Source organism: Oculina patagonica, chromosome 7, assembly GCF_052425735.1.
Source record: "Oculina patagonica isolate OP01 chromosome 7, crgOcupat, whole genome shotgun sequence".
In the NCBI taxonomy this organism is placed as follows: domain Eukaryota; kingdom Metazoa; phylum Cnidaria; class Anthozoa; order Scleractinia; family Oculinidae; genus Oculina; species Oculina patagonica.
The window spans coordinates 24571756-24593888 of record NC_135764.1 but is presented as its reverse complement, the minus strand read 5'-3'; the positions used below and the strand labels follow the sequence as shown (position 1 = coordinate 24593888).

General features: G+C 39.2%; 1 long non-coding RNA gene, 2 other non-coding genes and 1 pseudogene across 6 annotated transcripts; 2 read left to right on the top strand and 2 right to left on the bottom strand.

Annotated features, from left to right (window-relative positions):
• The first annotated feature begins 466 nt into the window (after window positions 1–466).
• Window positions 467–538, top strand: Trnap-cgg (transfer RNA proline (anticodon CGG)). The gene has a single exon. It is a non-coding gene; the product is annotated as a tRNA-Pro (tRNA).
• A 1051-nt stretch (window positions 539–1589) lies between these two features.
• LOC144659620 (uncharacterized) lies at window positions 1590–8937 on the bottom strand. 3 transcript variants are annotated; one of them, XR_013571934.1, is made up of 4 exons: window positions 8819–8937; window positions 6627–6742; window positions 5933–6036; window positions 1590–3132 (listed from the first exon to the last, which is right to left on the bottom strand). It is a non-coding gene; the product is annotated as an uncharacterized LOC144659620 (long non-coding RNA). The 3 variants fall into 3 exon arrangements; XR_013571935.1 differs by having other exon boundaries at window positions 6627–6735; window positions 8739–8875; XR_013571933.1 differs by lacking the exon at window positions 8819–8937 and adding an exon at window positions 8628–8781.
• Window positions 8938–9358: 421 nt separating this feature from the next.
• Window positions 9359–9430, bottom strand: Trnap-agg (transfer RNA proline (anticodon AGG)). Its single transcript has one exon. It is a non-coding gene; the product is annotated as a tRNA-Pro (tRNA).
• A 1767-nt stretch (window positions 9431–11197) lies between these two features.
• Window positions 11198–17206, top strand: LOC144659890 (uncharacterized; annotated as a pseudogene). Its single transcript, XR_013571985.1, has 3 exons — window positions 11198–11418; window positions 13515–14243; window positions 15428–17206. The product of XR_013571985.1 is annotated as an uncharacterized LOC144659890 (transcript).
• The last annotated feature ends 4927 nt before the right edge of the window (window positions 17207–22133 follow it).

Genomic DNA, 22133 nt, shown 5'->3' with positions numbered 1-22133 from the left:
AAATGAGGCCCGATCAAGAATATTTTTTTATAGTCGCGTGACAGGCCATGCGTGACAACGTGACATGACACCGATGAAACTTTGCATTTTCGATCGGTTTATGGTAATTTTTCATCAGAAACAGCTGTCGTTTAAATCTTCTGTAATCGCTTGGCGTTTTCTGTTTGAGCATGAGCTTAAAGTTAACCGTTTTTTAAATTTGTGATAAATAACGTAAAGAGCAGTTTTCACAACCGGCTCGGACTAAAAAACTCAAAACAATATATTCTAAAGCAACCGGATGTACTCGTTCGCCAGAGAATTCACGAGCAATAAGTAAATCTGACGATTGTTGAAGAAATACTTAGTCTATTCATGTACAAATTGGTCGACCAAATGAATTGCCTTTGCGAGAAATGAAATCCTGAGTGTTAGCGAGGAAACATTTTGTTCAAATATTATACTTTCGCCACCTCACTATTGTCTTGGCCTGTTGGTCTAGTGGTATGATTCTCGCTTCGGGTGCGAGAGGTCCCGGGTTCGACTCCCGGACAGGCCCCCTTTTTTTTCTTTTTTTTTGGGGAAAATATAAACTACTTGCTTTTCTATTATTTTTTCTTATTCTCATCACAATAACCATGTTTTAAAATGGTGATTTAATTTAGTGTTAAAATTTCCTCGCTCCTCAAAATTAAAAAGAGTGAATGAAAATTGCTAGACTTGAAACCGTCTGACCTGCGCCCTTCATTGGGCTATTGCATAAAATTTTTGTTCCCGACCTGTTGAGGAACAGTGGAATTCTTTGGGGGTAAGGGTAAAAATCCGTGGATTTCCTTAGGGGTAAGACAAAAATATAAGGGAATTCTCCATTTCGTTGGGGTATAAGGCATTTTAGGCGTTTTTAACGGATTTCTTTGGGGGTAAGAATGAAAGACCTGAAAAGACCTGTCCTCAACAGGGGGGGGGGGGGGTGCGGATATTAAATGCAATAGCCCATTTTGCGCGAGATAAACAAAGGCCTGATCGCAGACTAAAGGGGCTCGTGGTGCAGCAACTGGAAACAGGCCATGTTCAAATTCTCGTGTCTCTCCCGTTAGTGAAACACATTTTTTTGTTGACACTGCCCCCTTACTTACTTCATTAACTCTGGAATAAGTCCGACCGGAAGAAAGGAAGGCATTTCCGGAAGTTGACCTAACCGGAAACCCCCCCCCCCCCCCCCACCTCCAGTGTCTCATTTTACAAAATACTTTGCAAATAGCATCCTTTTAGCACATTTTCACCATGTCGCCATTTGATTAAAACTACGAGAATTTATTTCGTTGTGTTTTTTTTATTATTATTATTTAAATTTTGAACCCCAGTGGGACTTGAAAAATAAAAAGGATGATAAAATTAAAAGGAACAAAGTGAAGGATTCTGGTAGTTGTGGTCAAATATATATAGCCATCAAGCAAATTCCCTTTTCAAACACACACCATTTGAGGTCTTCTCGTCAATGTTCTGTTAGAGCTGTATACTATTTTAATCGGCAGTTTGAGAAAGGGAGATCTGTGAAGGCTAAGTACTCAAAGTATTCGGAGGGCCTGAGAGCTAAACATTGTGATTGGTTTGTTCTTCTATGAATAATTTAATCAGTATTTCTATTAATAAATTAACATTTCGTATTAAATTATGCACCAACGGCAAAAAAAAAAGCTGACAGCACAACTGTAATCTTTGTACATAAGTCATTCAAAATACTTTTGGCAATACTCATTTCTTGTATTAAAAATCAGGCTTACATTTTGCAACTAGGTGCACATTGCACTGTATACATAGACATAATTAGACATAATTTATTTATCCACAAAGAGCTTAGGAGCCGTAGCTCGTTTATAAAACGCTCTCGTGAAATAAAAATGTGATTATGGTATAAAAAAATAGAAATCTATATAAATATAACTCTAGTTAAAAGGTAATTCTAATTTCAATTAAAAAGGTATCTAAAATTACAATTAAAAAGGTCTTTAAAAATTACAGTCAATGGAAAGAGCAACTGCAGCTTTTTTCAATGGCTAATTTTGATTTGGACAGTAATTTTTTAAAAGAGGCGAGATCTTCAGCCTGGCAGACTTCAATAGGTAAAACATTCAATGTGGTCTCTTTCAACAGTGGAAACATAATAATAACTATCCAATAGTAAGATACATGCATGAACATAAAAGAGGACAAAAACAAAACTTGACTTTATATAAGTGGTAGTAAACTAGCTTAGTTTTGGTCCTTTTTTATATTCATTTGGCATCCACATAGCTATCATATACTTATACATGTATATGGGCAGTCATAAGTATACATGTATATGGCAGGCACGGCAGAGCCGGGGAGGCTGGGGCCCCCCCAGAATTTCCGAAAAAATAGACTTACTAAAAGAAAAGTATTTTAAGCCCCCCACTTCAAGTCACTAGTCAGCCCCCCCCCCACTTGCTGGGGGGAGGGGGGTTAGGGATAATTTTTGCATGAAATAAGACCAAAGAAATTTGTCTGGCCCTTGAAGTCTCAAGAGTGATCCACATTAAATTTTTCTTTACATGGGGCGTTTGTTGTAAAAATCTGCTGGTCAAGGTGAGTGTAGGTGCAAAAGAAGAGAGATACTGCACTTTTTTTTTTTTTTTTACAGGGGACTCTTCTCACCGAAAAACTCTCTGAGGAGCCTCTAGATCTGCGGAGGAGAGAGCAACAACAGTTAATTAAGAGAAAAGTTTTTGAGAGCTAATGAAATAATTATTAATGATCTCTAATAAGTGATGTATGGAGATCAGCAAGGAGAATTTGTATGTGCATGGTACCTGAGTGTACCGCCATGGCAAATGTTTTGGTATTCAGCTTATATTGCAACCCTATGCTAGACTAGACACTGAAAATCCTTACTACCCTTCATGTATCTCAGACTTGTTTCTTTAGAGCTGTATCATATCCCTATACCGGTAAGTGTTTTTAATTGAAAACCATCTGTCAGCAATGTCAACTGCCAATGTCAAATTTTACATCCTGTACGCAATATTCCTACCTGAATGACAGACACCCGTCATGTGTGAGATGGTGGGTTTTCCGTTATTTCTTGCATTAATGCCTCTGCAGAAGCTCTTTTTGTTGGCCCCATGAAAGACCCTGTGTAACTTCCGGAGTGGAAGGAGGCAGGAATAATAAATGCCGATATACAACAATGAGTATAAAATATTGAATAGCAACAATTAAGGAGAACTAAAAGTGAGCGGGAAAATTGCATCTTAATAAATAAACTAATTTATTTATTAATTATAATAATTAATATTTTTCTTCAGTCCAGTGAGAACGAGAAGTAAATTGCTGAAATGAAAAAGTTAAAAACTGTGCTCACTTGTAACTGTTTGGGTGTATTAATACAACAAGTGTCTATCAAGTGTTCAACATCTTGAATAGACAGTGGCTGTTTGGCAAATGATTGATTTTCACCAAATTGCTGTGCTTTAAAGTACCACCGTAAAGACTTGAGTACTGATAAGCCGCACTTGTAGATAAGCCGTACCCCTAACTTTCAAGATTGATTTGGAAGAAAAAAAACTTTCAAAAAGCGCTGAAGTAAAATAGTTGGTTGCTATTTGTGATAAGCTTAAATCTTATGCTGGTGCATTTGCTGCACTAATCAACTCTCAAAATACCTTTTACAAGCTTCTTTTCTATTGAATTCCCAATTTTTTCCAATGAAGATCATTGCTCTTTAGACAAGACACTGTCTTTATTACAAAAGCCCATTGTGGAAAACAGCGAAATTTGAACAGATTAAAAGCACAACAAATGCGAACAATCGCGAAGGCCACAAAGCAATTGCTTAGTAACCATGCCGGCAGTCCTGTAAATACACCATTCACGTTCCGTCTTTTCAGTTTGGTGCGGTAAACAACAAGGAAGTTCGATTTCACATCATCTGTCTCGTAGATAAGCCGCACAGACAATTTTGAGCCCAAAATATTATCAAAAAGGTGCGGCTTTTACACAAGTCTTTAAAGTACCTCCTCAAGGCAATGGCAAAGAGTTTGCCAAGTGCTGCAATGGAGAAAACCAAACCAAATGTGTCAGTGACACACATTCACAGGTAGTGACTTTAGATAAAAAAAAACGTCTAAGGCAAGCATGACCTTTAAAAACCTTGTCTATAAGTAATGACTTTTCTTTTGCATCTACATTGTACTCCCTTAAAGTGATATTAAAATACCCCTTTAACACTTTTATAGGGCTGCCTGTTGCAGCACCTCTCATGATCAGTACACCACTGTTTTTTTTTATTATTTGCTTGCTTGCCTTTCTTATGATTTTCATTCACACAGAGTTGGCGTTTGCCATAACTTAATTTGATCTAGTGTTGGAGGGTATTGGTCGTTTTTGTTTTTTTACTTAATTTTCAGAATCAAGAATCAAGAAATTTAACAAACGAAACAAAACCAGGCAAGAAACCCACTTAATGCAGTGAATTTGGTTGTTGTTGTTTTTTTTGTCTGCAGGTGCACGCTTCTTTTTTGCTTGCTTGCCTGGCTTATGATTTTTATTGACCCAGAGTTGGTGTTTAAATTTGCCATAACTATAAATTGATCTAGCGTTGAAGGGTATTGGTCGGTTTCCAGTCTCACCCACACATAACTGATATTAAATCTGTAAAAGACGCTTAATATGTGCACACATGGTTTGCAAATTACATTACCGGGTATTATTTATTTGGATGATTGGTGATGCAGTATGAACTGTTCATTGTTTAAAAAAAGGCTTTGAATTAAACCTATTAATTTTCTGCTGACAGAAATAACTAAATTAATTTTACAGGATCAAAGAAACATTTCTTCCTCAGTCCTGCCACAAACTGGAACATGACTGTACATGGAGAAAAGCCAGCGTTGAAGAGGTCTATTGCAAAGCATTTCATTTTTTCTTCTGGAACGGGGAGGAGTTGAGAACTCTCCCCATACAGAGGGGGACATTGGGGTGTGCGGTATTACGGTATTGGCCAATTTTTCATGCGGTTTTTCGGTAATTTTTATCTTGAAGTGGGGTATTCCAGTATTCTCCAAACCTGCAGGATGTATTTTCTTATCATTTTGGTCAACGATAGTTGGTATAAAAACTTATTCTTTGCATTTTTCCGACCATTTTTAGCCATTTCTTCTCGTTTCAGAAGCAAGCTGAAACAACCTAATTTTGCCAAACACTTTTTATCTACAATTTGACTGTTTAAATAACCAGTTTAAATTTGTGTCATTGTTTCCACGGTACCACCACTCCTTTTAGCCTCGCTTTTTGACCTCATATCAACAATTCCGCCAGCTATGCAAGCTTTCTATGAAATTGCGGTATTGCGATATTTGCCCAATTTTTTTGGGGCCAATGCAGTGTTCATTTTTTTATGTATTATTAGGTTGAAGACTTTTAAATTCAATTGCAAATACATATAATTTTTGAACTTTAAATACAATGTAGTAAAAAAATATTATGCAATCAAATTATACTGTAAAAAATGTGCTGGCTGTTTCATTTTCATGATCTATACCAATTCCCATCCCCCACCCCACCCCCCTCACCCTCCATTTACCACTCTGTTAAATCTGCCGTTTCATGTCTGCAAAATTAAGTTCCCATTTATACACCTGGGTGGAGAGAGGCACTATGAGAGTATAGTGTTCTGCCCAAGAACACAACACAGTGACCACGGCCAGGGCTCAAAACCGGAAAACTCGCTTAAGAGTCCAGCGCACTACCCATTAGGCCACCACACCTCCCACAAATAGAAGGGGTGCTCCAGTAAGGTACTAGTCTACATGTAAATTTGTTAGAAAAAACAATAATTACCATGAATTGAGCATCACATACTGATAGAGAAGGCCACTTGTAACAACATCATTTTAAAAAACTGTCTTCACATACAAAGAACATAATTCCTGACCCTTTGTTTCACCCAGCAAGATGGCAGAGGATTGGCACGGCATGCTGAGGGAACACTCCACCTCTTTCAATGGCTCTTCCAATAATAAATGTTGCAGCCATTTCCTAGTATACGTAAAAAGAAAGAACATCAGGTTTAATAGGCAAAAGAAACATCTAATTTTGTAAGAACAATAATTATTTTTGTGTCTGATTCCACCTGATTCAAGTGAGAATAGTGCAGAATGATATTAATTTGGAAAGCTGACAAACAGACAGACAGACAGACATATACTGCCAGCCAGATAGACAGACAGACAGACAGACAGACAGACAAGCAGACAGACAGACAAGATCATTATTAGGGTATGTCTTAAGTCCAAATATAAATGTTGGGGTGAAAATGTCCTTGAAGGGCATTGACGAGATAACCTTCTATAGCATTTCATCCAATGGAGAAGTGACACACCCATAAAAGGACTGGGTTCATTTTGGAGAAAGCTATTGTAAGTGCCTGTAACGTAATAAAGGGGATGACAAGAGCAGTATTGCTTGCTCTAGTAATGCCGGTAAGAAAATTCCTTTCAAAATATATCTTAATTATGGCATCAAATAAATTATAGGGGTCATAAATGGTCCCTCAAAATTTCACAGTATACCTCATAACATGCGTATAAGATAATTTTATGTGTTAATAATAACAAGATGTAACTTACAGCTCTGTTACAATGGTTTACAATGGTGTATTTTCTTTCACTGGCGCTGGTCATAAGTCAGCGTTCAACACAATTGTGTTGAATCTTTCTCTGATGGATTTTAGAGGGACTGTGTTCTAAAAGATAAAAAGGCATGCCCCTCGATACGATTTAAAATATTGATAAATGTTTTAATATTAATAAACTATCATTATATAGCTTCCAAATTCTATTTTGACATATGTCTATCATTACTAATGAAGATATTAATTTTTGTTTCACTTTAACATTATTCTTTATTATTTATGTATTTTGAATTATTGAGGCATCATACATTTCAGTAATATTACATGTGAAAAATACACAAAGAATGGGTTGATATTGATATACATACAGTGTGCTATTGAACATTATATAATAACATGAATTCTACGCGCATTTTGATTGGTTCTTACTTATGATCTATCAGAGTACAGACACATGGATGACGTCACGCGGTGGTGTGACTCGCGCGCGTGATCATAGTCCAAATCAGAGTTGTCGGCAAAGTTTTTCAAACTTGCGAGGCCACAACAAAGCAAAAAATTTCAGCTGATATTAATTACAAATGTCCAGTGAGAAACAATACGCCAAGCATCGTTCACCTTTCGAAGCATTTAACTGGGCGAAACAAGCTTGAAGAAGACAGTGAATTATTCGAGAAATTATCCGAAATCTGTATGAAAGTTTGACCGATGTTGTGCAAAATTATTGGACAACGCCACGCTTCGGTTATGTTTACAGATTTGAACAACTTTCCAAATCGGAATAAAGGTTAGTTTTTTCATTGACTTTCAATTGACCATTTTTCTGTTTATTTAATTAATCGGATTATAACAGTGCTTCGTGTTAACGAAAACTTAATAGTTAAGCTTAAATCAAAACAACTTAGCTCATCTTTACGGCGGCATTGCTCAAACTGAAGTGTGCCGAAGTCTTGTGTTATTATATAAAACAAATAGATTCCATTTTGTCGTGGGTCTGTTCAGTTATAGATCACAGAAGACGTCAAAATGTGGTATGAACATCAGTGACCCACTCGGCTTGCGCCTCGTGGGCCACTTCTCTGTTCATACCACATTTTGACGTCATCTGTGATCTATAACTGAACAGATGCACGGCAAAATGGAATCTATTTGTTAATCATATAAATTTATAGACTTTACATTATGTAGCTTTACAAAAATTTTAATACTTTTAGGTTGTACAATGGACTCAATCGTGGTCATTCTTAGTGTGGTCTACACATGCTGTACAGCATAAAGCTGTTAGTGGTTCGATAGAAATGCTGGGGTTTGATTACAGTGAGAATTTATTTATTCTCATCTTCATCAAACCACTGCATAATAAATAAACAAATGTGGTTCCCTGTATATGGACTTTTTATGTCCCCCCCCCCCTTAAACCTCCTTTCATATTAGTAGAAATTTTTGACAGCCCCCCTTAAAATAGCCTGCATTATAGTCTGTCTGCGCAACGGCACCCAAAAGCTTGAACCCGAATACACAGATCCTTGCAAACCTGGGGAATATCGGAACAAGCTTTTGGGGGCCATTGTGCAGACGGACTTTATTGAGGATTTTGTGACACGTCCGGCTGCAACACAGGCTACCTTTAAAACCAAAGATGGAAAACATCATGCCCCCCCCCCCCTACATACATGATCCCTCCCTAAGTGAAATTCCAGTCAGTTCATTCTAACTAGAATCACGGAACAACCTTTGGAGGTCGCGTCCACCACTGTTGTTCCCCCAACCGGAATTTCTGGAAAAATAACCTTACCATTTCCATGCGAACCAAAAATTCTGGTTTTTGTAGCTAAATGGTAAGCACCCCAAGAAGCTCTCTGAGGCAGGAGTCCCGGGCAGGAGTATAACAAATATTTTCTGGAACACAGTGCAAGTGAAAAGGATATTTACTAAACCCCATCACTTGAAATCTGCATTTTTTGCAAATGCACAGCGTGCAGGTAATAAGACGTACGTATCAATGAGGTGTTCCACATCCTGGTGGTTTAGAGAAGCTACTAAAAGCCACTTGAACTAAGTATAGTCTTAAATGACAGGAGAAATTACCAAAGTCTTACCAAGGCACTTCCTTCCTCATGGTACCTCAACTTTTCAAGTACTGTGCGACATTTTACAGACGGCAGATCAAGTATATAAATTATTTACCTAACCGAAAGCAGGCTATCCTGGGCGTTATTCAGGCAAACCGAAGTGTTATTCAGGCCAACTGGAGAACACACCGTCAGTCCGTAGTTTACGGTCTCGAGTGTGCTGTCCGCAGTCTGCAAACACCGCTCAGGTCACGTGTTTCGGCTCGAGGCGGGCACAAGGCGGGCATGCAGGAGCTGACGGAGCAGGGGAGGCCCCGGGTTCGGTGCAGTCTTGCTAGACGGCATCACGGCAAGCAGTCGGTCTTGTTTCTGTTCCTGAAATCCTACGCAACCGGAAAATTCACTCCAAAAATTTCATGTTTTGGCGTCGCACGCTAGGAAAAGAAAAAAAATGCTCCCAGTTTACCGTCTTTGGTCGTCTTTGTCGTTTGGTTTGGTTTCTCTAATTGCGCAAAAATATCCATTCATTAGATGACGAAACTTAACAAAAAAAATTTTTCGGCGGTTATTCAAAAAAACTTATGTCTATTAAAAGATTAAAAAAAAATTATTGCAATTTGACAATGGTTAAAAGGAAAAAAAGGGAAAAAAGAATGGGCCTGTCCGGGAGTCGAACCCGGGACCTCTCGCACCCTAAGCGAGAATCATGCCACTAGACCAACAGGCCACCGGTGATCAAGCAGCTGAAAAGATTTTATTTAACCCATTACATCTATCAAGAACCTGCTGTAATTCAGTTTCTTACTACCTGCCAACTATTATTGTTCTAATTGATACTAAATAAGGGTTCACTTCTTGTCGAGTGAGGTATTAAATTTAAACAAATAGTAACTCAGTGCTACAACCGATTGAACGTTCGGTAAACGAACTCCATAGAACTTCAATTGTTCGATTTGGATTGTTTAGGAAATCGAACATAGTCGAACCCCCAGAAGTTCTCCTAATCGAACAGCGTCGAATGTTTCAAAATCGAATTTTCGACTGTGTTCGATAAGGAAAACGTTTGGGTGAGTTCGGCTATCGAACCCAATCCAAACCCCGGGTCCAAATCGAACGATTGGAGTTCGATTGAGTTTGACATTCCAAGCCCGTTTCATCTGGTTATAAAATTGCTCACAAGAATATGCGATTATATTTTGGCTTCGCTTGCATAGTTACCAGAAGGATTTTTCTCCATTTTATAACTCGAGTCTAGTACATATCGACATTTATGCCGTTTGGTTTTGTACCGAACAAAATCGAACGTAGTCAACTTGTTGACTTAGTTCGATTGGTTCGATTGAGTTCGGTCATCCAACGAATGAGGATTGAGTTCGATTTATTTTTTCGTTCGGTCGGTCGTTTGATTTGAAAAAGGCTGTGCGCTTTCTTCCATGAAAAGACCTAACGTGATCTTGGCTCGGACAAAAATATTTTTAACAGCTAGCAAAACGCGGACCATTCTGTGATCGCCAGTTTCTGAAGATGGCGTGACCCGGGGGGGGGGGGACTCCTATTAGTCCTATATGAAACGGACGGGGATGCTCATCGGAAATTTTAAAAAGAATCCCTAAAAGAGACCAATCTGGGTGTGGCTCAACCTTTTCTTGACCCCTAAAAGATACCAAAAAACTAAGAATAGAATTTATATTTGTACCGTATTTTCTCGATTAAACGCCGGACCCCGATTAAACGCCGGCCTCGTATAACGCCGGGTCATAATTTTTTGTTCGAGGTCCCGGCGTTTATTTGAGGTCAAGCTAACAAGTAAAATATTCTGTTTGTCACAAATCTCGATTGCAACATAAACTATCCCATCCGTAATAGTGCACCTTTGGGAAATAATCACCTTTCGGATCCCCTAGGGACAAAAATTGACAGAAAATTGCAGCCCGTTAATAAACGCCGGGCCCCGATTAAACGCCGGCTTCAAATAAACGCCGGGTTCACGACCAAGTGAAATAAACGCCGGGGGCGTTTATTTGAGAAAATACGGTATTTTTCTTCGTGTGTAACCCTAAACGAGACCCCCCCCCCCCCCCCCGGGTGGCGTGACTGTTTGATCAAGTAAACATGCTTCCTGTTGAATTTTTCCCGGAAACAGAGGATGCAAGCTCGACAACTAGCCAATCAACAACAGGCTGAATTTATCAATTAAAATAAAGTGATGGTTGCCCGAGGGGAGAGAGGGTTGGAGAGAAAAAAAACGAAATACAAAATGCTTCGTAACGATTATGTTCATTCCAATTATTTTAGTGAACGTTTCAGCTCTCTTAAGTCTTTTACTTTCTTCTTCCTTTTTTCTTCTTTCTTCTTGTGAAAGGTGCCTATACTCCATAACAAATACAAAATAGTCAGGAACACCACCCCTGAAACCTAGAGTGACAGGAATTTGTAATCAAAAACTTTTTGGGCGAGTCTCGTGATCAGCAATTCAAGTCAAGGGCCGAGCCAACACTCGCACTTTTTAGCCTTTCCATCTCCATACGGCGGAGAAAATTCACTTAATACGAACAAAACCAAACGAAGGCTCTCTTCTACTGAACACAGCGGATAATAAGTAACTCTCTCTCATTAAATATAAGCTTCGTTACGAGTGCGCTGTATCTGCATACCGTGACGACCGACTCAGTTCCTGTTTGGGTGTGCATAGGATTTCAATCACAAGATCCACAGGTTTGTTTATTTGATTTTGGAGTCATAATTATTTGAAGTTAACTTACATATCTTCGATCCTCAACGCATGGCCTTTAAATGCCTGCAGCATTTATTTGACACACCATGAATACCCCCACGCGGGCAGACAGTCTTATAAACCTTGTAAACTTCAAATACAGTATATGACAACGAAGCAGTTTCTGGGCGTAAAGGCATATTTCTAGTTTACTTTACATCAAGTTATCTAACTTACACTTTGATGAATTTACTTGACTAGTAACCTTGTAACTGTAGCTTTATCTAATCGCCAATTTGTCGATTTGGGTTTGTGAAACGTTCAAAAAGACGTATGTTGATGTTCGTTCATCGTTGTATAAATAGATGCCTTGTTCGTTTCGCGTGACTGGCTTGTGCGCCATGTTTCAAAAACGTCACGCAAACAGATCAAAGCTGTTATTGAAATCAGCCTTGAGAATATTTTACGCTGACTTTGTGCATGTTTGTGACAATATATCACGTCCCTTTACCGTACAAACCAGGACATATTAATCCATGCTTGTCAACGCATTCCCAAATCTTTGATTGCGGCTAGTTGGAATTTTTCGATTCTCTTATTTCTTACTTGATTTGCAAGTTACCTTATGGTTACTTATTTTCGCGGGACTTAATTTTCGCGATTTTCGCGCTTTTCAAAAAATCGCGAAATTTAAGACCCGCGAAAAAAGGTTCTCCGCGAAAAATAACGACGCGAAATTTAATACCCTTCTATATAATTCGTTATGTATATTCAACGTTGCCGTCAGTTTACTACTTAATTACCTGGGTACAGTCGTCAAACTAGCTCTACTTTGTTGCAAAGGAACATGTCAAACTGTTTTTTTATATCGTTTTGTTCAGTGTCATTGAAAACTGTTGCAGTGGAAAATTAAAATCAGGTGGACCAATTTTGAGACTTACTTGACCAGTATTTTGACAATTTTCGCGAAATTTAGTTCCTGTAATCGTATTTTTTTGGCCAAATCGCGAAATTTAAGTCCCGCGAAATATGGCCGTTCCATTTTCGCGAAATTAAGTGCCCGCGAAAATAAGTAACAATAAGGTATATGGCGCGTTTTATGAATCAGAATTGAAAACTAACTTTTCCACATTTTCTTACCTGCGACAATAAAATGTCACTCATTTTCAGTCATTTTAAATTCAGATAAATAAACGTACATTCCGTTCTTTTCACCTATGAAGCAATGCATTCCGCGTTCCCTGACTTCTCAAAATATAACTTTGGCATTTTCTGACTTTCGATTCCAGAAACATTCAAATTTAGGTGCAGCATTCAGAATTCAAACCCATACAGTCAGGCTTTTCTTTCCTTTAATTTTTTCCTTCCTTCTTGGTTCCTTCTCCCCCACCCCACCCCCTACCCCCCCCCCCCCCTCCCCGGAGAATGTGGGTTAATAAATAATCAGGCTTGGAGCATGTCGAGAAGAGCCAAAGAAGAATCGTGACTTATTGCTGGTTTGCAGCTGACGTCACGGCAGCCATGTTGGAGGACAGGAACAAAGCCGTTCTCCTCCGCTGGAAACTAAACTATTTTATCATGCAAATTCTGCGTAAACATGTTTTATTGTTTTGTCAACCAACATGGCCGCCTTGTCACGTGGTTGCAAACCAAGAATACTCCAAAATAAGAAATCCGCTAGGAGACTGGAACCCATTTTGCAGGTTGTGCTTCCCTGACTAAGGAAAGAAAGATAACCGAAAGCAACTGAACTAAAAACCAGAGTTGCGCTTGGGTTCAAGTCTCCCAGCAAAGAAGGTATTTTCTTCTTCCCGCCATACTTTGCGTTCGTGAACTTTCTCATGAGAGACGACTGGAACCAAGATCAGCAGACGGCTGACTCGTCTCCAGTCGTCTCGTGGGTGAACAATAGGCCAGGAAATAAGAAAAAATGAAAGAGAACGGTACTTGTTGTCCCTTGAGTCTTACTACGATTTTCGTAAAAGAAACTATTGAATACGCACTGTACTAGTCACGTTTACCGGGTCAAAGCAAATAGCGAGACCAAGACCATTAAATTGGTGTTCCTAAAGAGGAAAATATCTTATTTTTTCTCTAGCGTAAAGATTGACCAATTACAATAGCATGGCTAGTGCAGCACCAACAGCTTCCAGTAAAGAGACCACAAACTACGCTCGCTTATGTCGTTTGCTCGTTGATGTTGGCACCCAGGCCCTTAGGGATCAGTTTGACGCAATTCATTCTCCAGCAAATCTTCCCACAGTTTTGGCGGCAAATAAAACCACGTTACAATCACTCAGAGCAAGGAAAATTATCAATGCAACGCAATGGGGGAAGCTCTTTCCTGCAATTCCATCTTCAGTGTCTTCAAGAGATTTTGACACTACACTTTTAATGGTCGTTTTACGAAATTTATGCGGCTTGCTTCCTCCAGCAACTGGCTGGGACACACTTCCTGCTGTAACAGACGTGAGTCTTGAAGCGGATATTGCTCGTGTGAAGTTCTTTAGAAACACCGTGTACGCTCATGCCGAGCACGCTTCGGTTGATGACGCAACGTTCAACACCTACTGGCAAGACATCCGGGACACTTTGGTGAGACTGGGAGGAGTTCAGTACAGAGCAGCTATCGACAATCTGGAAACTGAGTGCATGGATCCAGAAATTGAAGATCACTACAAATACCTCCTCAGCCAATGGAAAAAAGATGAAGAAAACATTAAAGATGAGCTGAAAGAGATCGGGACCGAGATCAGAAATGTTATGAAAAAGCTTGATGATTTAGCAGCGTCAAGTCTGACTACCAGAAAGGAATCGAGTGATGAAGGTAAGTTTTAGTAAATTATAGCACTTGAATCAATTATAATAAGTTAATTAATAGGATGAAGACTGGAGGGGCGAGACAAAACAGCCATCGTACTTATGATACAAAGGTTGAGTGTTCGTTCCTGTTCATTAAGATCACATTGTGTTCAATTCTTGAACAAAGCAATACAATTTACTCAGAAATGTTTTTCTGTAACAGCTAGTTTAAACGAACGACGCAACTGGAGCGACGCAAGTGCGGGCGCAAGTAACACTGACGCAGGTATCAAGTTTAACCAAACTTGCAAAAGGAAAACAGTCACTGACTCAGCACGTTTTTAATAATCCAATTTAAAGGCCACAGGGAAAAAATATTTGCTTTATCATCTTGACTTTAACTGCCCGGGTCCTCCTCATTTATCTTTCGTACTCTGGATACCTATTTTTATGGTAAGCTCTTTGGGTGGAAGAAGTCAAGGGTTTATCGTTTTAACGCATGCGCAAATAGTTCTGTAGCTGGAATACCTATTGAAATTTCTGTTTGTCCTTCTGTTTGCGTCGTTCCTTCGTCCTTGGATAACCCAAACAAGCGGTCCCTTATCATCAACCCGGATATAATTTTTCGCCGGTCCTGAAGAGTTGGCTTATAACATATGAAGGAATCATAAGAAAAGGCACGACGTTGATCAATTTTAAAGGTGCTACCTTTGCGCATGCTGGTGTTGCCTTGTGTTTTCTATCCACGTGAACACTATTGTTCTTTTTCTTAAACTCGGGTCGTAATCAGATGGAAGCCAGAATAAACCAAGCTGGATAACAAATTAGAAAAACAAAATGCAAAGGGAGGGGATATTCCGCAGTGGATAAGGCAAAGTAATACTATTACCCTGGAACAATTTAATTTCTTGTATACTGTTATAAATGAGGCTCACAGTGGAGGAGTTTTGATCGGCAGTTATTATTTTCTCTTTGTCACTTTTAAAACGTATAAATTATTTCAGAATTTACAGAGTAACAACAATACATGTACATACGTTTGTATGAGGGTTCGGATAGATTAGGGCCCAGTGACATTCATTGTTGATGGAGAGCTCACTGTCGCTATACTTATTTAGGGGAAAAAGATTCCTTTGGTTCAAACAGAGAGTAAGAACTTTTTCCTTGTTCTGTGCTTGTGTAATTGTTTTGTAATTGTTGTGTTCGAAGGTAAACCCTTGAAACTGGAAGAGTTGGTGGAGACTTCTGTCATGTGCAGAGACAAACAGCACGAGAATGAGCGACTCGATTATTATTGTCAGAACTGCAAAGTTTGCATTTGCGACAAGTGTGGACAGACACGCCATACTCATCACACCAAGGTGGATATCGAGCAAGCCGCAGAAGAACAAAAACTGAACTTGGAGGAGCTCGTGCAAGAAATGAAATTGGGAATTGCTGATCATGAGGAACAAATTGAGAAAACAACAGAATTTTTGAGAAAAAGCAGAGAGAAGATTGCCGCAGCTCGAAACAATGTACTCACAACTGTCGAAGAACTTTTTCGAGTTTTAAAGGAGCACGAGATCGCCATGGATACCAAGCTAGATGTTATTGAAGAACAACAACAGAGAGATCACGCAATACAATTAGAACAATTTCAGATATCTGTTACGCAACTGGAAACGTCCGTAGAATATTGCGAGGCAATCTTACAAAGAAACAATAGCGTTGAAATTCTTGAATCACAACAGCGTGCCATTGAAAGGTGTAAAGGAATCCTCAAGGAAACAAAAATTAACATTTATAAACCGTTGTATGTTCGTTACGTGACAAATGAAGAGGATGTCCAGAGTGTAAGACGCGCCTGTCTGGGTGAAGTTTTTGTCAGTACTACAGATCCTTTGCAGTCAGTGGCTGAAGGGAAAGGCTTAAAAGAAGCGGAAGTTGGCGTAGAAGCTAGCTTGAAAATCACGACAAAAGATCCACACGGAAAAAGAGTGTTATAATCAAAAAGATGACATCACTGTGAAAGTTAAGAGTCCATCAGAAAAGATTCTTGATGAGAAAATTGAAGACAACGGAGATGGTGAATATAGCGTCACCTACACACCGGATTGCCATGGACAACATGAAGTGGTGATTGAAGTTAATGGTCAACCGCTGACTAGTAGTCCATGGAGTGTTCACGTGATCCCACATCAATACCAAGCTGTAGCTTCTTTTGGGTCACGTGGAAAAGCACGAGGAAAATTTTATTTCCCGTGCGATATTGCAATAAGTGATAAGACAGGGAACATTGCAGTAGCAGATCCTAAGAATTGAAAGGGTACAACTTTTTAGTTCAGACGGAGTTTATTTGACAGAGTTTGGCCAGAAGGGATCTGCTGCTAAGAAATTGAATAGACCCACATCAGTAGCATTCAACAGGTCTGGTGACGTCACCATCATTGATAGACGCGATATTTTCTTTTTCACTGAAAGCGGCAAGTTTGTTAAAAACATCTTCAACGATCACTTGATACAACCAGTCAACATGACTATTGCTGGTGATGGTCGCATGGTGGTGTGTGACTGGGATGACAAAACAGTCAAAGTCCTCTCCCCTGACGGTACAGAATTGCTACAGTCCATCCGTGCTCCAGACTGTGATGCGTTCCCGTATTTAGCTTTGTATCATCAAGATATGTTCTACGTCTCCTTTCGTAGGGCTGCCGACGTCAAAGCATTTAACAGTGAAGGAGTATATCTATATGATATTGGTAAAGAGGGTCCTGGTAAGTTGATCTCTCCTATTGGACTCGCCGTTGACAAGTTTAATAACTTGATTGTTTGTGACAATCATAATAGCAGGGTTCAAGTTTTTACACTGGATGGAAAATTTGTGAATTCGATAATAGGATCACCGGACAGGCAACTCGGACTGCCTTGGGCTGTTGCTGTGTCAGCCACTGGGCAACTATTTATTACTGATATTGGAAAACACTGTGTATTTGTTTTTCATTGAAATACCTTGATTTTCGACTTATTCTTAAAAGGAGGTAGTTCTTTCTTCCTTGTAAAACTGAACAAACGTCCAGTTGGTAGTTTTACCTTTGTTTTGTTTCTTAACTACACCATAATGATGACATATGACCGCAATTTTATTTTTCTGGTTTCTAAGGAAGCAGAGGTTGCCATAGCAATATAAATAACAGTCTTGTCTTTCACACGGGCAGATACGTTTCGGAACCGTTCTGGTTTCCGGGAAAAAAAGTTATTTTTAAAATACCCTGCTGTAAAACCCTTTTAGTAATTGTAACGTAAGTTCACATGACTAGCCGTATTCATGCTCCATTTCTCTGAATCACAGAACAGAGAGAACACATATCGTAAATGATGACCTGTGTACTGAGTATAACATTGAGCTTTGTAGCAAACAAACATGTTAACCTGTTTAAAGTTTTGTTTTGTAGTGGTTCTGTTCAATGTTATTGTAAAATATGGTTTAAAAATATTAAGCGCCAATTCTGTAAATACCCTTTTGTTAATTTCATTAAAGATTTTTTTCAACATGACTTTTCTTTGAAATCGCGTAATATAATTATGTCTCACTTAGGGCCTGATTACATGGCGAATTTCACCCTAGGCTGAAATAACAGCCCGGTGGGCTGGAATTTTGTTACTTTTACATGGAGAATTTCAGCCCGGGTTGAACACTTTTAAAACTGAATAATTATCGTGGCCACCATTTTTTTTCGTTGAAAACCACCACTGCGCATCCCAAAGCTCACTTTCAGCCCGTGCTGAAATTGTAAACGCGATTACATGAGGTTTTTCAGCCCGTTTGCCCGGGCTGAGATTTCCAGCCCGGTTTTTGATTTCAGCCCGGGCTGTAATTCGGCCCGAGATGAAACTTTCTTCATGTAATCGCAGACGTGTCTTTAAGAAGATTTGTTTTGGAAGCCGAGCTGAAATTTTACCCAGTATGTCGGGCTGGAATTTTGTTGCTATTACATGGAGGATTTCAGCCCGGGCTGAACACTTTTAAAACTGAATAATTATCGTGTCCGCCATTTTCTTTCGTTGAAAACCACCACTGCGCATCCGTAAGCTCATTTTCAGCCCGGGCTGAAATTGAAAACGCGATTCCATGAGGTTTTTCAGCCCGTTTGCCCGGGCTGAGATTTTAGCCTTACTAGGAACTGTGGTGTGGTATCAGCCCCTGGCTTCTTTTTTTTCGTACAGGCCATACTGCATACGGTGGAATCTGTATGTAGCTTGGTCCATACAAAAACCGAGGCCTTTACTGACAGCACGACTACCTTCAACTCTCTTTAGAACAGACACCGTCGCCTTAAAGAGGTATCCGTATTATAGAGAGTTAAGGGACTGGTCAAAAAGTAGAGGGGGGTGGGCCGGAGCAGAAAGGGGGTGGGTCATCAGTTCTTGAGCCCTCGAAAAGTGGTGGGTTATGTAGTTTTGATCTACATGTAGGGGGCGGGTCATCTTATTTATATCAGTATAAATTGATAAATTTCTCGAAGTGACCAATTTTAAATGATTTTCTAGTGATTTCAGGAGACCCAAATATAAGAATTTCCCGGGGGAGCATGCTCCCTGACCCCCCCCCCCCCCTAGATGGTTTCTGAGCGTGGCCGAGTGGTTAGAGCGCCGAACTTGAAATCCGGAGGTCGCGGGTTCAAGTCCCGTTCTGACCACTAGCTGGTGTTATTTTCAGTAGCCCCGAATTCAACTCCTCGGCTACGCTTGTAAATAGCCAACTGGTCTGCCTCCTGCCAGTTGGGATTCTTAATCATGTTACGTTCATTTAAAATATTTGTTTCAGAGTTAGTTTACATTGACCCTGAAAAGCCCCATTCGGGGAGTGGTCAATTACATAAAAATTAAATTTTAAATAAATATGATCATAACATCAGTTTTGCCTGTCTGTCTTCAGCCTACGCAGATTCACTCTGCGCTTTAGGCCTTCACCAGTAAACTCTTTTCTCAAACACTTTGCAAATATGAATTATAGACAGTGGTTGTAGACAGTTTCTGTTATCATTTTCTGTATTTCTTGAATAATTGTTGATACTGTCTCACCGTTATACTGTTACTGTACTGTTTCAGTTTTTCCGCATATGTTTGTCTAAATTTTTTCATGGACTTAACACACAAATATGTGGAAAGCTTAAAAAAGACTTGCATAAGAGATGAGAAATGTTTTCTTCTTTGGTGTGCTTAGAAATGGTGATCAGGGAAAATTAGGGTGGTGTATATAGGGAACCCTAAGTTACAGTAAAATGACAGAAAAACGGCAGGGAGGGGACCAGCACTGGGTGTCCTTCATAAAGAGGTGTCCGTCTTATAGATCCATAGGTGTCCGTTAAGAGAAAGTTGACTGTATTTTGTTTGGGTGATCGCTGTCTGTTCCGATAAAAAAAGGATATCCTTGAAAGTTTGTAAAGAACTTGGTTTTTATTGACATTCTTATTCTTAGGCAATTCTTACATGCGTAGTCTTGTTAAGTTTGGTTCTGTAGTGTGTTTTTTATTTTCGTTTTTGTAGGTGATAACTCAGTGTCACCTGCATACAAAACCTACTTTGCTATCTACCGGATAGTGATTTATCCGCTGGATAGCGTAATCCACCCTTTGAACAACTGGGGCTTTGTAACGCAGGAAAGAAAATTGCGTTACAAGCCAAAAAGGTGTCTTTAACACGGCTACACTAAAGCATCATATATTTTTCAATGTCGGGGTTCTTGACATTCATAGCAGGCTTAACCCTATTCAGTTCGGGCATTTTTGGACCTTCTGGGACCAGTGAGAGGGTGGGGGGGGGGGCTTTGAAAGTCCCCCCTTAGGTATGTTCCAGAATATTTAAGCAATCACAATGAAACTTACAGGATGTATAGTATGTCCAAAAATCTATCATTTGGTATACGTCACGTGGGATGATGATGTCACATCACGTGACAATTACATCATGACGTCAAAACAGCCGCCATCTTGGATCCGCCATCTTGGATTTCAAAAGTTTTCCAAAATGCCAGAAAACCACCCAAAATCACGGCAAAGTACTTAAAATCAACAAAAATGTGCTTTAAAACCGTAAACAGGTGAAAATAATTGCATTTAAGTAAACTGTTATTAATAGAAACAAGAAAATGACAAATTAATTTTGGGAAAACATACCTGTCAGAATGCTGTTGCCATGGTGACGTCAAGTTCCTGACACAAGATCCTATCCTACCAAATTGTTCCCAGATAAATTTTAGATAATCTCGCAAAGTTTGTCAGCGTTTGGTTGAAGCTTGAAAAGTTATACGCATTCAAAGTAAGCGCGGGCCTTCTGAATAATCAACACTGCATCTTTGTCGAAACAACTTATTTCCTACAGATTTCAGTTGAAAGAGTCTCTCAGCCATTCGCTTTTCGTAGTCTTGTACTCTGTGGATTACACTGCAAGCTAATGACAGAAAAAAAAGTTCCATTTTTTGCTACCCGCCTGTGCTGCTCTTGCCAGTTTTAAATGTCTAGAGAATGGCTTGCTTGCTACTAGTTGTGGAATAGTATCTATGGGTGTAACGCAACGAGCACTCCTATTTGTGTTTCTTATACAATAAAAAATAATTGTAATGACAGTCAAGAGGGGGAGAGAATAGGGGTACGCAAATCCGCCGATCCGTGCTATTTTCGTTCAAATCCGAATCCACATTACTTGAAAACTTTGTGTGGTATGGTTTCACTCCTACGGACAGTAAATGTTGTTTTCATGCCATTTTTTCAAGAAGTTTCTTTATTTGCTTGTTTTTGCGACAATTCCGCCAACATACCGACGAAGACCGACCAAAGTGATACCGCGAAATCGTTTAGTATCCACGATCCGAACTTCCTAACATGAAGAGTCCGAAATCCGCTCCAAAATTCTCAGCTAATCCGAAATCCGCTGTACTTTCGAAATCCGCAAATTCGCTCAATATTTTGCATAAATCCACAATCCGTGCGCTCAATTAAGGCAATTAAGTCGATCCGCGAACTTATTCATCCCCCTCGTCAAGGTGTAATCAAAACTAGGGTGATGATCGACATGTTAATTGCTAATGGATGAAGGTTTATCTTTGTGTAATCTCATACTCTGTAGCTGAAAGTATAAATAGAGACACTGTTTTATGTGTGTATTTTTGTTTCAAAATACATGTATGTATTGCGTGAACCGTAAATTTAGAATCGTGTCTGTTGTGGACTTTAGAATTTCGTCCCAGAGTGTACGTGTTACTAGATTGTAGAACGTGTAAGCTAACGAAATTGTGGGAATAAAAAATACAGTCCTCGAAGTTTAGTGTTTGAACGTGGATATTCCCCAACACTGCATAAAACTCTAAAAATCTCCAACTTTGTCTCTGATGTATTCCAAAAAGCTATAGGTGACTTTTAGCCTTAGTTGAATGACATTTCAGGCAAAAGGATTCATTCTCAGAACAGTCAAGTAACAATTATTTATTTATTAACGATTATTTTGAGTGTTGTAGAAGTAAAAGCACTAGAGCTAACCATCCGTTTAAGATCCAAACGAAATCAGCAAGAATTAACGCATTCAAGTATTCCTTCTTTGTTAGAATTATTAAGGAATGGAACAATTTGCCAAACTATTTGTTCGGACACGACATTAATGTAAATATTTTTGAATCAAACCTTAATAAAAAGTGGATGAACATTCATTAATTATATGCCACAGTACCAGATATTATAGATATTTTAGATTTTAACTTTTAGATTGTTAATTATTTATGTAATAGTTTTTTTAACAGTTTTTTAGGGGACCTAAATAGGGATAACTTCATGGTCCGCCTTTTCAGATACCACGGTGTGATACCATTTGTGTGTTTTTTGAATAAAGTATTATTACCTTAGACTGTGTCGTGACATCTCACATCCACTCTATTGGTTCA